This window comes from Ovis canadensis, chromosome 1 (assembly GCF_042477335.2).
Source record: "Ovis canadensis isolate MfBH-ARS-UI-01 breed Bighorn chromosome 1, ARS-UI_OviCan_v2, whole genome shotgun sequence".
Classification (NCBI taxonomy): Eukaryota; Metazoa; Chordata; class Mammalia; order Artiodactyla; family Bovidae; genus Ovis; species Ovis canadensis.
The window spans coordinates 241,266,415-241,278,618 of NC_091245.1; positions in this window are offsets into that span (position 1 = coordinate 241,266,415).

Below are 12,204 nucleotides of genomic sequence, written 5' to 3' on the forward strand. Positions count from 1 at the left end.
ATGGGGAAACAGTAGAAACAGTGACAGACTTTATTTTGGGGGCTCTAAAATCACTGCAGATGGTGATTTCAGCAATGAAATTAAAAGATGCTTACTCCTTGGAAGGAAAGTTATGACGAGCCTAGATAGCATATTAAAAAGCAGAGACATTACTTTGTCAACAAAGGTCCATCTAGTCAAAGCTATGGTTTTTCCAGTTCACTTCAGTTCAGCTCAGTTCATTCGCTCAGTCGTGTCCGACTCTTCGCGACCCCATGAATCGCAGCACGCCAGGCCTCCCTGTCCATCACCAACTCCCGGAGTTCACTCAGACTCATGTCCATCGAGTCAGTGATGCCATCCAGCCATCTCATCCTCTGTCGTACCCTTCTTCTCCTGCCCTCAATCCCTCCCAGCATCAGAGTCTTTTCCAATGAGTCAGGTCTTCGCATGAGGTTGCCAAAGTATTGGAGTTTCAGCTTTAGCATCATTCCTTCCAAAGAAATCCCAGGGCTGATGTCCTTCAGAATGGACTCCAGTAGTCATGTACAGATGTGAAAGTTGTATTATCAAGAAAGCTGAGTGTCAAAGAATTGATGCTTTTGAACTGTGATGTTGGAGAAGACTCTTGAATGTCCCTTGGACTACAAGGAGATCCAACCAGTCCATCCTAAAGGAAATCAGTCCTGAATATTCATTGGAAGTACTGATGCTGAAGCTGAAGCTTCAATACTTTGGCCATCTGACTCAAAGAGTCAACTGATTAAAAAAGACCCCACTGCTGGGAAACACTGAAGGCAAGAAGAGAGGAGCACGGCAGAGGATGAGACGGTTGGATAGTATCACGGGCTCAGTGGACATAAACTTGGGCTTTTTGAATGGACATAAACTTGGGCTTGTTGGATAGCATCACCAATTCAATGGACATGAACTTGGGCAAACTCCAGGAGATAGTGAGGGACATGGAGACCTGGCATGCTGTAGTCCAGGGGATCTCAAAGAGTAGGACACAACTTAGCAACTGAACAACAATAGCAACAACAACAGGAACACCACCATGAATGGGGAACTTATAACATATTAGGAACCCAAGGAAACAGAGACAATCTTACATTAGGAGAACAGTTGCATTGCAGAGAGACATTGAATTAAAGAAATCTACCACTCAGATGACCATTACATCTACTATTGCAGGCAGGAATCCCTCAGAAAAAATGGAGTAGCCATCATGATCAACAGAAGAGTCTGAAACGCAGTACTTGGATGCAATCTCAAAAACGACAGAATGATCTCGGTTCATTTCCAAGGCAAGCCATTCAATATCACAGTAATCCAAGTCTATACCCCAACCAGTAACACTGAAGAAACTGAAGTTGAATGGTTCTATGAAGACCTACAATACCTTCTAGAACTAACACCCAAAAAAGATGTCCTTTTCATTATAAGGGACTGGAATGCAAAAGTAGGGAGTCAAGAAACACCTGGAGTAACAGGCAAATTTGGCCTTGGAATGCAGAATGAAGCAGGGCAAAGACTAATAGAGTTTTGCCAAGAAAATACACTGGTCATAGCAAACACCCTCTTCCAACAACACGAGAGAAGACTCTACACATGGACATCACCAGATGGTCAACACTGAAATCAGATTGAGTATATTCTTCGCAGCAAAAGGATGGAGAAGCTCTATACAGTCAACAAAAACAAGACCGGGAGCTGACTGTGGCTCATATCATGAACTTCGTAAAACCAAATTCAGACTAAAATTGAAGAAGGCAGGGAAAACCGCTAGACCATTCAGGTATGACCTAAATCAAATCCCTTATGGGAACAAAGCAAGTGGAGGTGATGGAATTCCAGTAGAGCTGCTTCAAATCCTAAAAGATGATGCTGTGAAAGTGCACAATTGCACTCTTCTCACATGCTAGTAAAGTAATGCTCAAAATTCTCCAAGCTAGTAGTCATGTACAGATGTGAAAGTTGTATTATAAAGAAAGCTGAGTGTCAAAGAATTGATGCTTTTGAACTGTGATGTTGGAGAAGACTCTTGAGAATCCCTTGGACTGCAAGGAGATCCAACCAGTCCATTCTGAAGGAGATCAACCCTGGGATTTCTTTGGAAGGGATGATGCTAAAGCTGTAACTCCAGTACTTTGACCACCTCATGTGAAGAGTTGACTCATTGGAAAAGACTTTGATGCTGGGAGGGATTGGGGGCAGAAGAAGAAGGGGACGGCAGAGGATGAGATGGCTGGATGCGAGTCTGAGTGAACTCCAGGAGTTGGTGATGGACAGGGAGGCGTGGTGTGCTGCGATTCATGGGGTCGCAAAGAGTCAGACACGACTGAGTGACTGAACTGAACTGAACTGAACTGAACCATCAATATCGGTAGCTTCCCATTTTATTAAAATACACTATACATTTGAATGGGCTTCCCTGGTAGCTCAGCTGGTAAAGAATCCACCTGTAATGCAGGAGACCCTGGTTCAATTCCTTTCAGGAAGATTCCCTGGGAAAGGGATAGGCTACCCACTTCAGTATTCTTGGGCCTCCCTGGTGGCTTAGACAGTAAAATATCTACCTGCAATGTGTGAAACCTGGGTTCGATCCCTGGATTGGAAAGATCCCCTGGAGGAGGGGATGGCAAACCACTCCATTATTCTTGCCTGGTGAATCCCCATTGACAGAGGAACCTGGCGGGCTACAGTCTGTGGGGTAGCAAAGAGTCAGACAAGACTGAGCGACCAAGCACACATAATTTGAATATTCATAGGTTTAAAAATTCTCAACTACAAAATACCACCATAAAAAGGGTAGAAAGAAAGAGAATAAAAGTGCAAGCCTGGGGCTTCCCTAGTGGCTCAGTGGTAAAAAGTCTGCTGGCCAGTGCAGGAGGCATGGATTCGCCCCCTGGTCCAGGAAGATCCAATGTGCCGAGGGGCAAACGAGCCCCTGAGCAACAACTATGACGCCTGTCCTCTAGAGCCTCGACTACTGAGTCCACGTGCTCCAACCCCTGAAGGCCGTGCACCCCACCAAGAGCATAGCCCCTGCTGGCTGCAACTAGAGAAAAGCTTGCTCAGCAACAAAGATACAGCACAGCCAAAAATAAATTAAAAAAAATTTTTTTAAGTGCAACCCTGTGTTTTGTCACAGTCATTCTGATTTCTACAAACAACTGGATAAGAAACAAATTGAAGTTTATCAAAGATTCTTACACATTTCCAAAGTTTCTATGTCTTATTAAAAGTATCTGCTTTTTAACAAAAAAAAGAAGCAAACTCACAGATATAGAGAACTAGTATTTACCACCGTGGAGGAAGAGGGGGCAATACTATGGTGGGAAAGTGGAGGGTACAAATTCTTGGGTGTAAGATGGGCTTAAGGATGTATTGTACAACATGGGGAATATAGCCAATATTCTATAATAATTATAAATGGAAAGTGAAGTGAAGTTGCTTAGTCATGTCTGACTCTTTGCGACCCCATGGACTGTAGCCTACCAGGCTCCTCTGTCCATGGGATTTTCCAGGCAATAGTACTGGAGTGGATTGCCATTTCCTCCTCTAGGGGATCTTCCCAACCCAGGGACTGAACCCGGGTCTCCCGCATTGTAGACAGACTCTTTACCATCTGAGCCACCAGGGAAGTAACCTTTAAAATTATAAAAAAATTAAAATAAAAGATTTTATATCCTTATTAACTGATTCCCTAGATTAACCGCATTGTTGATAGTGTGATGGTATATGGGCAAGGAAATGTAATCATAAATATGTAACATTTGTACCTAAAAACCTGGTCCAGACTATAATATTTTCATATACTATGCTCATCAAAATGTAGTATCACATGTCATAATCTGCCCAGTTTTATCATGAAAACTTTTGTCAGTGACACCCTTTTTTTCCTAGTTGAAATCTTATTTTTAAAACCTTGAATACTTAACATATTTCACACAATCTGTTGATTGTGTAAGGCACTTTGAGGGCAAACTAATAACCACAATTTACTGTTATATAACATAATCAAAATTAGATATTTTCTAAAAAAAAATTAGATATTTTCTTTAAAAATAATCAAAATTGGCCTGCTATTTTAATATCAAAAATTAACTCAGAAATATGGTTTCTCTAATTTTTGTTTAGTACAATCCTGTCCAGGATTAATATTGTTAATACCGCTATCAATTACTTATTTGGATAATGTTTTCTTGTTGTTCAGTAGCTAAGTCATGTCTGACTCTTCACAACTCCATGGACTACCGCACCTCAGGCTTCCCAGTTTACAGTTCTGATCCTGGTAACGGCAGAAAGCTTATATCAGACAAATCTTCCTGCATTCAACAATGGTAAACTTTAGATAAAACATAAAAATTGCTATCATAAGGCACCAGAGAACAACCAAACTTGGCAGACATAGAAGAGAATAAGGAAGGATGAAAGCCACATTTATACGTTTTGCCCTGAAAGCACACCCCAGCCTACACTATGCAGAGTGGCTGGAATTCAGACAGAAAACTGCAATATTGGCTTGAAATGTCAAAAAATGGAGTTCAAACTGCTAAAACATCTGGAAATTAAGGGAGAAAATCTCAGAAAGGAGGGAGAGGGGGAATCCTAAAATCTGTGCAAAAACTTCCCTCAAATCCTTGACCAATTTCTGAACTATGCACATATGGGGGAGACTTCAAGAAGCCCAGTGGAAAGCAACAGCTAGAAGTTCATGGAGCTAAGTAGATATTTCTTTCGCTGCATAGCATAGGAAGGCTGAATTTTAAGTTTTAGTCCTGCAAAATTAGAAAAGCTTGGCAAATACCTTGAACTTTCCATTGGAACTCCAGAATAGCCATAATTTATGTAAAATGACCATGTCTCAGTAATAGGGCATTTGCCTAGGAATAAAGGCAAAACTGAAACAGAATTACCCTCACAAATAATAAAACCAAGCCTATAGAAACTCAAAGTGATGAGTAAGTAATTAAACTGATGACCTGAACAAAAATCAATACTATTTAGAAGAAAACAGCACAATCCAGAGTCTCTATAACATGTCAGTGACAATGTTCAATATATAATTTAAAGGGGCTTCCCAGGTGGCTCAGTGGTAAAGAATCCACCTGCCAAGCAGGAAATGTGGGTTCGATCCCTGGGTCAGGAAGAACCCCTGGAGTAAGAAATAGCAATGCGTTCCAGTATTCTCACTCGGAAAATACTGAGGATCCTGGAGGGCTACAGTCCATGGGGTCACAAAGAGATACAACTTAGGGACTAAACAGCAACAAATATAATTTAAAAGTTACCAGATAGGTTATATCAGTCTAGATCTAATCAGGGAATAGGAACCTCACAGTAATTGCAGCAAAAAGCTTAATATAAAGAGTTATTAAATTATTAGAGCAGAGTAATAATGAAAATGCAAAAAGAACTCAGAAAGGTCTTCTGGGGCTGACAGAGAGCACTCGAGGAAGAACAAACTAGGAACTGGTTTTCCTCAGGGTTCAGACCTTGTTGGAGGAGTGGTTTCAGTGCAATAGATAGCAGAGAATTTTAGCGGTTGCTCCATCCAGAGCTTGTCCACGTTAGCAGGCAGCAGGTGTCAACCTTCCAGTACACAGACAAGCCAATCCTGGCAGGTAGAAACAGGGAGGGAGTCAGAGAGCTGTGGCCTGTGTGCAATGTCCATGTTTGAAGGATCTTAGGAACCGACTGAGGGGCAGGCAAGGCAAGGCAGTCAGAGCAGCGCTGCCAGTACAAGGCCTGAAGCATGGCGGTGTCTGCATCAGGAAGACAACAGAAACCAGTTCTCAGAGATGCAGGCAAACAGACTAGTTGGCAGTGGTACAAAGGGAATTGGGGTGTCTTTCCTAGTGTAAGACTGAAATGTGCTATTGTCTGCAACAGCGTGGTGGTCACCAGGACTGGGATAGGACTGCCAGTTACCAAAGGACTATGTGCTCTAGGCACATGCTTGAAGTAGAGTACCACTGGATATTCAATCACACGCGCGTGCACACACACACACACACACACACACACACACACACTGCTGATGGACTCTGCAGCAGGACCAAGTGAAAACAACGCAGCATAGCAGAACCAGGAAGAGATGTGCTCTTTATCCTGCAATGTGCCTCCAGCCTCCTCCCCTGAGAAAGCTTAACATTATATGAACTATTGATATATAAACAAATGTTTAAAGCGTCAGTCCATTTTCACAGAGCAGGTCCTAAGAGTGAAAGTGGAATTGGGAGACAATAAATTGATAGACACACATACAAAGAAACAGGAAAATGTGATCTAATACTGAGAGGAAAAGCCATCAGTAAAAATCAACTCTGGGATTAAATGTTGGAATTAGAAGACAAGGTCTTTGTTTCAGATATTACAAATATGTTTGAGGGCTTAAAAGACAAAATGTCACAATGATTGAATATATGGGAAATAAAGAAGAGGTGGCAAGAATACACGGAAGAACTGTAAAAAAAGATCTTCATGATCCAGATAATCATGATGATGTGATTACTTACCTAGAGCCAGACATCTTGGAATGTGAAGTCAAGTGGGCCTTAGAAACCATCACTACGAACAATGCTAGTGGAGGTGATGGAATTCCAGTTGAGCTGTTTCAAATCCTGAAAGATGATGCTGTGAAAGTGCTGCACTCAGTATGCCAGCAAATTTGGAAAACTCAGCAGTGGCCACAGGACTGGAAAAGGTCAGTTTTCATTCCAATCCCAAAGAAAGGCAAAGCCAAAGAATGCTCAAACTACCACACAATCGCACTCATCTCACACGCTAGTAAAGTAATGCTCAAAATTCTCCAAGCCAGACTTCAGCAATACATGAACCATGAACTCCCTGATGTTCAAGCTGCTTTTAGAAAAGGCAGAGGAACCAGAGATCAAATTGCCAACATCCGCTGGATCATTGAAAAAGCAAGAGAGTTCCAGAAAAACATCTATTTCTGCTTTATTGACTATGCCAAAGCCTTTGACTGTATGGATCACAGTAAACTGTGGAAAATTCTGAAAGAGATGGGAATACCAGACCACCTAACATGCCTCTTGAGAAATCTGTATGCAGGTCAGGAATCAACATTTAGAACTGGACATGGAACAACAGACTGGTTCCAAATAGGAAAAGGAGTATGTCAAGGCTGTATATTGTCACCCTGCTTATTTAACTTCTATGCAGATTACATCATGAGAAATGCTGGACTGGAAGAAACACAAGCTGGAATCAAGATTGCCAGGAGATATACCTCAGATATGCAGATGACACCACCCTTATGGCAGAAAGTGAAGAGAAGCTAAAAAGCCTCTTGATGAAAGTGAAAGAGGAGAGTGAAAAAGTTGGCTTAAAACTCAACATTCAGAAAACAAAGATCATGGCATCTGGTCCCATCACTTCATGGGAAATAGATGGGGAAACAGTAGAAACAGTGTCAGACTTTATTTTGGGGGGTTCCAAAATCACTGTAGATGGTGACTGCAGCCATGAAATTAAAAGACGCTTACTCCTTGGAAGAAAAGTTATGACCAACCTAGATAGCATATTCAAAAGCAGAGACATTACTTTGCCGACTAAGGTCCGTCTAGTCAAGGCTATGGTTTTCCCTGTGGTCATGTATGGATGTGAGAGTTGGACTGTGAAGAAGGCTGAGCACCGAAGAATTGATGTGTTTGAACTGTGGTGTTGGAGAAGACTCTTGAGAGTCCCTTGGACTGCAAAGAGATCCAACCAGTACATTCTGAAGGAGATCAACCCTGGGATTTCTTTGGAAGGAATGATGCTAAAGCTGAAGCTCCAGTACTTTGGACACCTCATGCGAAGATGTGACTCATTGGAAAAGACTCTGATGCTGGGAGGGATTGGGGGCAGGAGGAAAAGGGGACGACCGAGGATGAGATGGCTGATGGCATCATGGACTCGATGGATGTGAGTCTGAATGAACTCCAGGAGATGGTGATGGACAGAGAGGCCTGGCTTGCTGCAATTCATGGGGTCGCAAAGAGTCGGATACGACTGAGTGACTGAACTGAACTGAACTGAACTGAACTAGCAAAGAAATGGACACTATAAAGAACTAAATAGAAATCCAGATCTAGAAATGAAACATCAGAAATGAAAAAAAATTACTTAATAGCATCTTGGAAGTAGGAGAAGAAAGGCTAATTGAAAATCATCGAATCTGAAGAACAGAGAGGAAAAAATTGAAAAAGAAGCCTCAATGACCTATGGGAAATATCACATTCTAATATATATGTGACTGGAGTCTCAGGAAAAGAGATAGAAATTGAGGCAGAAAATATATTTAAAGAAATAATCATGAAAAATATCAATTAAAATATCCAGGAGTCTCAGCAAACTCTAAGCAGATAATCACAAGGAAAAGCACATCTAGTAACGTCATAATCAAATGAAAACTAAAGTCTTAAAATCAGCTAGAGATAAAAGACATTACATACCGGAGAAAACCAACACAGATGACAGCTTATTTCTGATAAAGAGAGAGAGACCAGAAGACAATGAAATAATATCTTTAAAGTGATGATAAATAAAAACTGCCAGTCCAGACATTTTTAGATAAACAGAAGTTGAGAGAATCTGTTACTAACAGACTTGTACTACAAGAAATGTTAAAGAAGGTTTTTCTGGCAGAAGTGAAGCCTCACTACACAGAAATTTGAATCTATAGGAAGGAATGGAGAACACTGGAAATAGTAAATATTTGGGTAAATATAAAAGACTACTTTTTCTTATCTTGCTTTATTTAAAATTTTAAGGCAAAAATTTATAACATATTTTAAATCTATATAAATATAACATATATGACAATAATAGCACAAAGAATGGGTGGCAAAAATGGAATTATACTGTTACAAATTATTTTATTTTTTTAATTTTTAAATGAAGGGTACAGTGTCAACTCTAAATAGACTGTGATAAATTAAGATGAAGTAATCCCTAGTGCAACCAATAAAAAATGACCAAGAGTTCTATCTTAAAAACGGAGGAATCTAAATTTAGGAATATCCAAATGCATTTGACTAACTCATATAAAAGTGGAAAAGGAGGAACAGAGGATGGGACACTAGAAAAGAAATAGCAAAATGTAGACCTAAATCCAACTCTATCAATAAGCACATTAATTATAGGTGGATTATACACACCAGTTAAAAGACACAAAACTATTAGGCTGGATTTTTAAAAAGCAAGAACCAACTAAATGCTCTCTACAAGATTTAGGTTAACATCCAGTTTATCTCTGAATAGATGATTCTAATGTGTACATCATGAAATTAGAAATAGTCCTGGTTTTAACTAAAAGTGGTTAAAGTATTTGGGAGTTTAACTAAATGGTTACAGTTTCTTCTAAGAGTCACAACTCACTGAACAGATGGAATCTGGGGATTTTATGAAATACTCTTGTTTCAACTGCTGCCAATTGATTATTCATTCCTATAACTTCCTGTTCCTTTCATAACTATATGTATTAATACACCACATTTAAATATTAGACATGATCTAATATTTAAAACCATTTCTTAAGCATAGAAAATCATGGTTTGAAATTATAACTGTCTTTAATGAAGACAAAAATGAGCAGTTAAGCGTGCAAAACAAATGATCTGAGATCATATTCCCTCAATGAGAATCAAATGTTCCATAGTGGCATTTTTTGCTAATTAGGAGAGGCAATGTGGAACGTTCAGAGATAAGGGGGTACAGTTCAGTTTGGTTCAGTTCAGTTCAGTCTCTCAGTCGTGTCCGACTCTTTGCTACCCCATGAATCGCAGCATGCCAGGCCTCCCTGTCCATCACCAACTCCTGGAGTTCACTCAGACTCACATCCATAAATGGGTACAGAGTCCAACAAATCCTTCTTTTGACCCCTGCTGTCTCCTCTTATTGGCCATGAGCCAAGTTAGCTCAATTTTTATTTTCTTATCTGCTTCCTCCTCTGCTTAGGAGGTTGACTTAGGAGCCAGGCTTCTTAGGTTCTAACCAAACCACTTCCTTCTCATTAAGTTAACTTAGTGAATTCTCACTAAGTTACTTAACTTCTCTAGGCCTTTAGCTTTCTCATCTGCAAAATGGGTATAATAATACCACCAACCTTATACAGTTTCTGAGGCTTGATTGAGTGAATATTTGTAGAGCACTTAGTATCTGGCACATAGAAAGCATTGCATAACTGTTTGCTAAATAAAATAGATACTGCCTCATTTGGTCCTTGTAACAATTAAGATAGATTAAATAAATCACTTAGACCACTGTGTTAGACAAATAGTAAGTATCAGTCAAAAATAGTTGTCATTACTATTCCTAGAGGTGCTATGGGTGATCATTGTTAAACATTAGCAATTGTCTCACTAGTACACATCTTATCAGTCACTGGGAGAAGTCTTGGTTTACTAATTAATAATGAGTTGATGGCTTTATGCATAGTTTATAGACTATATAATCAAGTTTAAAAAGAGTGATATTAGAAAATGTGTTTACAAAGAGACCTCCCCAAGAAGTTAAAAAATAAACCTTAGGAAGAGGGGATAGATAATGCTAACAGATATAAAATTGTAACCGTTAAGACTGTTCAAGTTGATGAAAATGTTAGTGAAGAGTTAAGGCTTTAGAAATTATCTTTGGAGTGGGCATAATTAATGGAGGCAGAAATTAAGCTTTCAGAGACTTTGATCTACTGACTGGAAGCAGCAACATCCCCTGAGAACTTACTAGAAATGAGGAATCTTGAACTTTACCAGAATCAGAATTTATAAGATCTCCAGCTGATTCTGAAGCATGGTGGTAGAGTATTTTCACTTTCTAGTTTTTCTATGGAGTTTATTTTAAATATACCATATTATTAATACTAAGATCTGGGTGATATTATGTCTCTAGAATGATACATTTTCTCTGATGATGTGACTTTACAATTTGGCTACATGCATGATTTTATTATGTCCTGGGGACAAATTTTTATAATCGAAAGCCATTTCTGGTTTTATAATGCAAATCTATTATGTGAAAAGAGTCACCAAGCAGGTTTTATAGTAAATATCACAGGCATTTCTCAATTTCATTACCTCAGTTTTGCATGTTTTTGAAAAAATCATCTCTAAATCACTAGAGTTCAGAATATTACCGCTTTTCACAGTTCACCCTTGCTCAGACTGAAGATGAGACAGGGCCCTGAACACAGGGCCCTCATTCACACTTCTGTTGTAATACAGTCATAACTCACTGACTTTTAATAGGATGTTTCAAAACCAAATATTTTATTTGGATGTATCTGGAGAGCTAAAATATTTCTAATGAAAATCTCTGTGAGAAAACATTCTAGATATGAAACATCTGGTTTTGGTCATTTCAGCTGAAGGCTAATATTTGCACAGGTCAGAAGGGTCCACGGTGATACTGTGTTGTTCTAGCACAGTATTTCCATGATGAGGGATTCCTGGAAGATTGAGTAGCGGTATTCAACCCATTCACATGGCTCAAACATTCCCAGCATATCTTAGAATATGTATATCTACAAATATCCAAAAATAGCTTTCTTACTTCCTTCCTTTTTTTTCTTGGAAATAGAGGGTGAAGAGGGGTGGGAAGGCTGGATACAGTTATGGAAACACACTGGGGGCTCAATATCAGGAACAAAGTGTCTGGGAGACCCAAGTATTAGCCTTAGTGTTCGTCAGGAGGGGCCATTACTACCAGTGGTCTTTCGTAGCATTCCCCTCCCAGAGTGAAGTTGGAGGATCTACCTGTTGACTTCCAGTCGGGCAGGGGCCATGCAGTTTGAAAGTTATACCCTCTAACTAACATTGTGTGAATGCTGGAGCTGTCAAGAACATTTGATCAACTCTTTAGGCTCTCATCCTGAACTACACAATGGGAATCACCTGCAAAGATTTACAAGTAATTGGTACTCAAGTCTCACCCCCAGACATTCTGATTTAATGGTTCTGAGGCATAACCTGGGTACCAAGATGTTTCAAAGCACCCTAGTGACCTATGTGCCGTGACGGGTCTCCGTGTCACAACTGTTAGGACTCAAATTTCTCTCTCTTGCTCCAAACACCCCATCCTGCCTGATTCTAGCTCCTCTGATCATTCAGTTCCTTTTCCCCCTCCCCCAAGGTTGCCACCTCAGCAGCTTTCCAAGACTGGGTCTTTCTGCCAGCAGTGAGTGAGTCCCAGACTACAGAGTTTTAGACAGTGTTACGG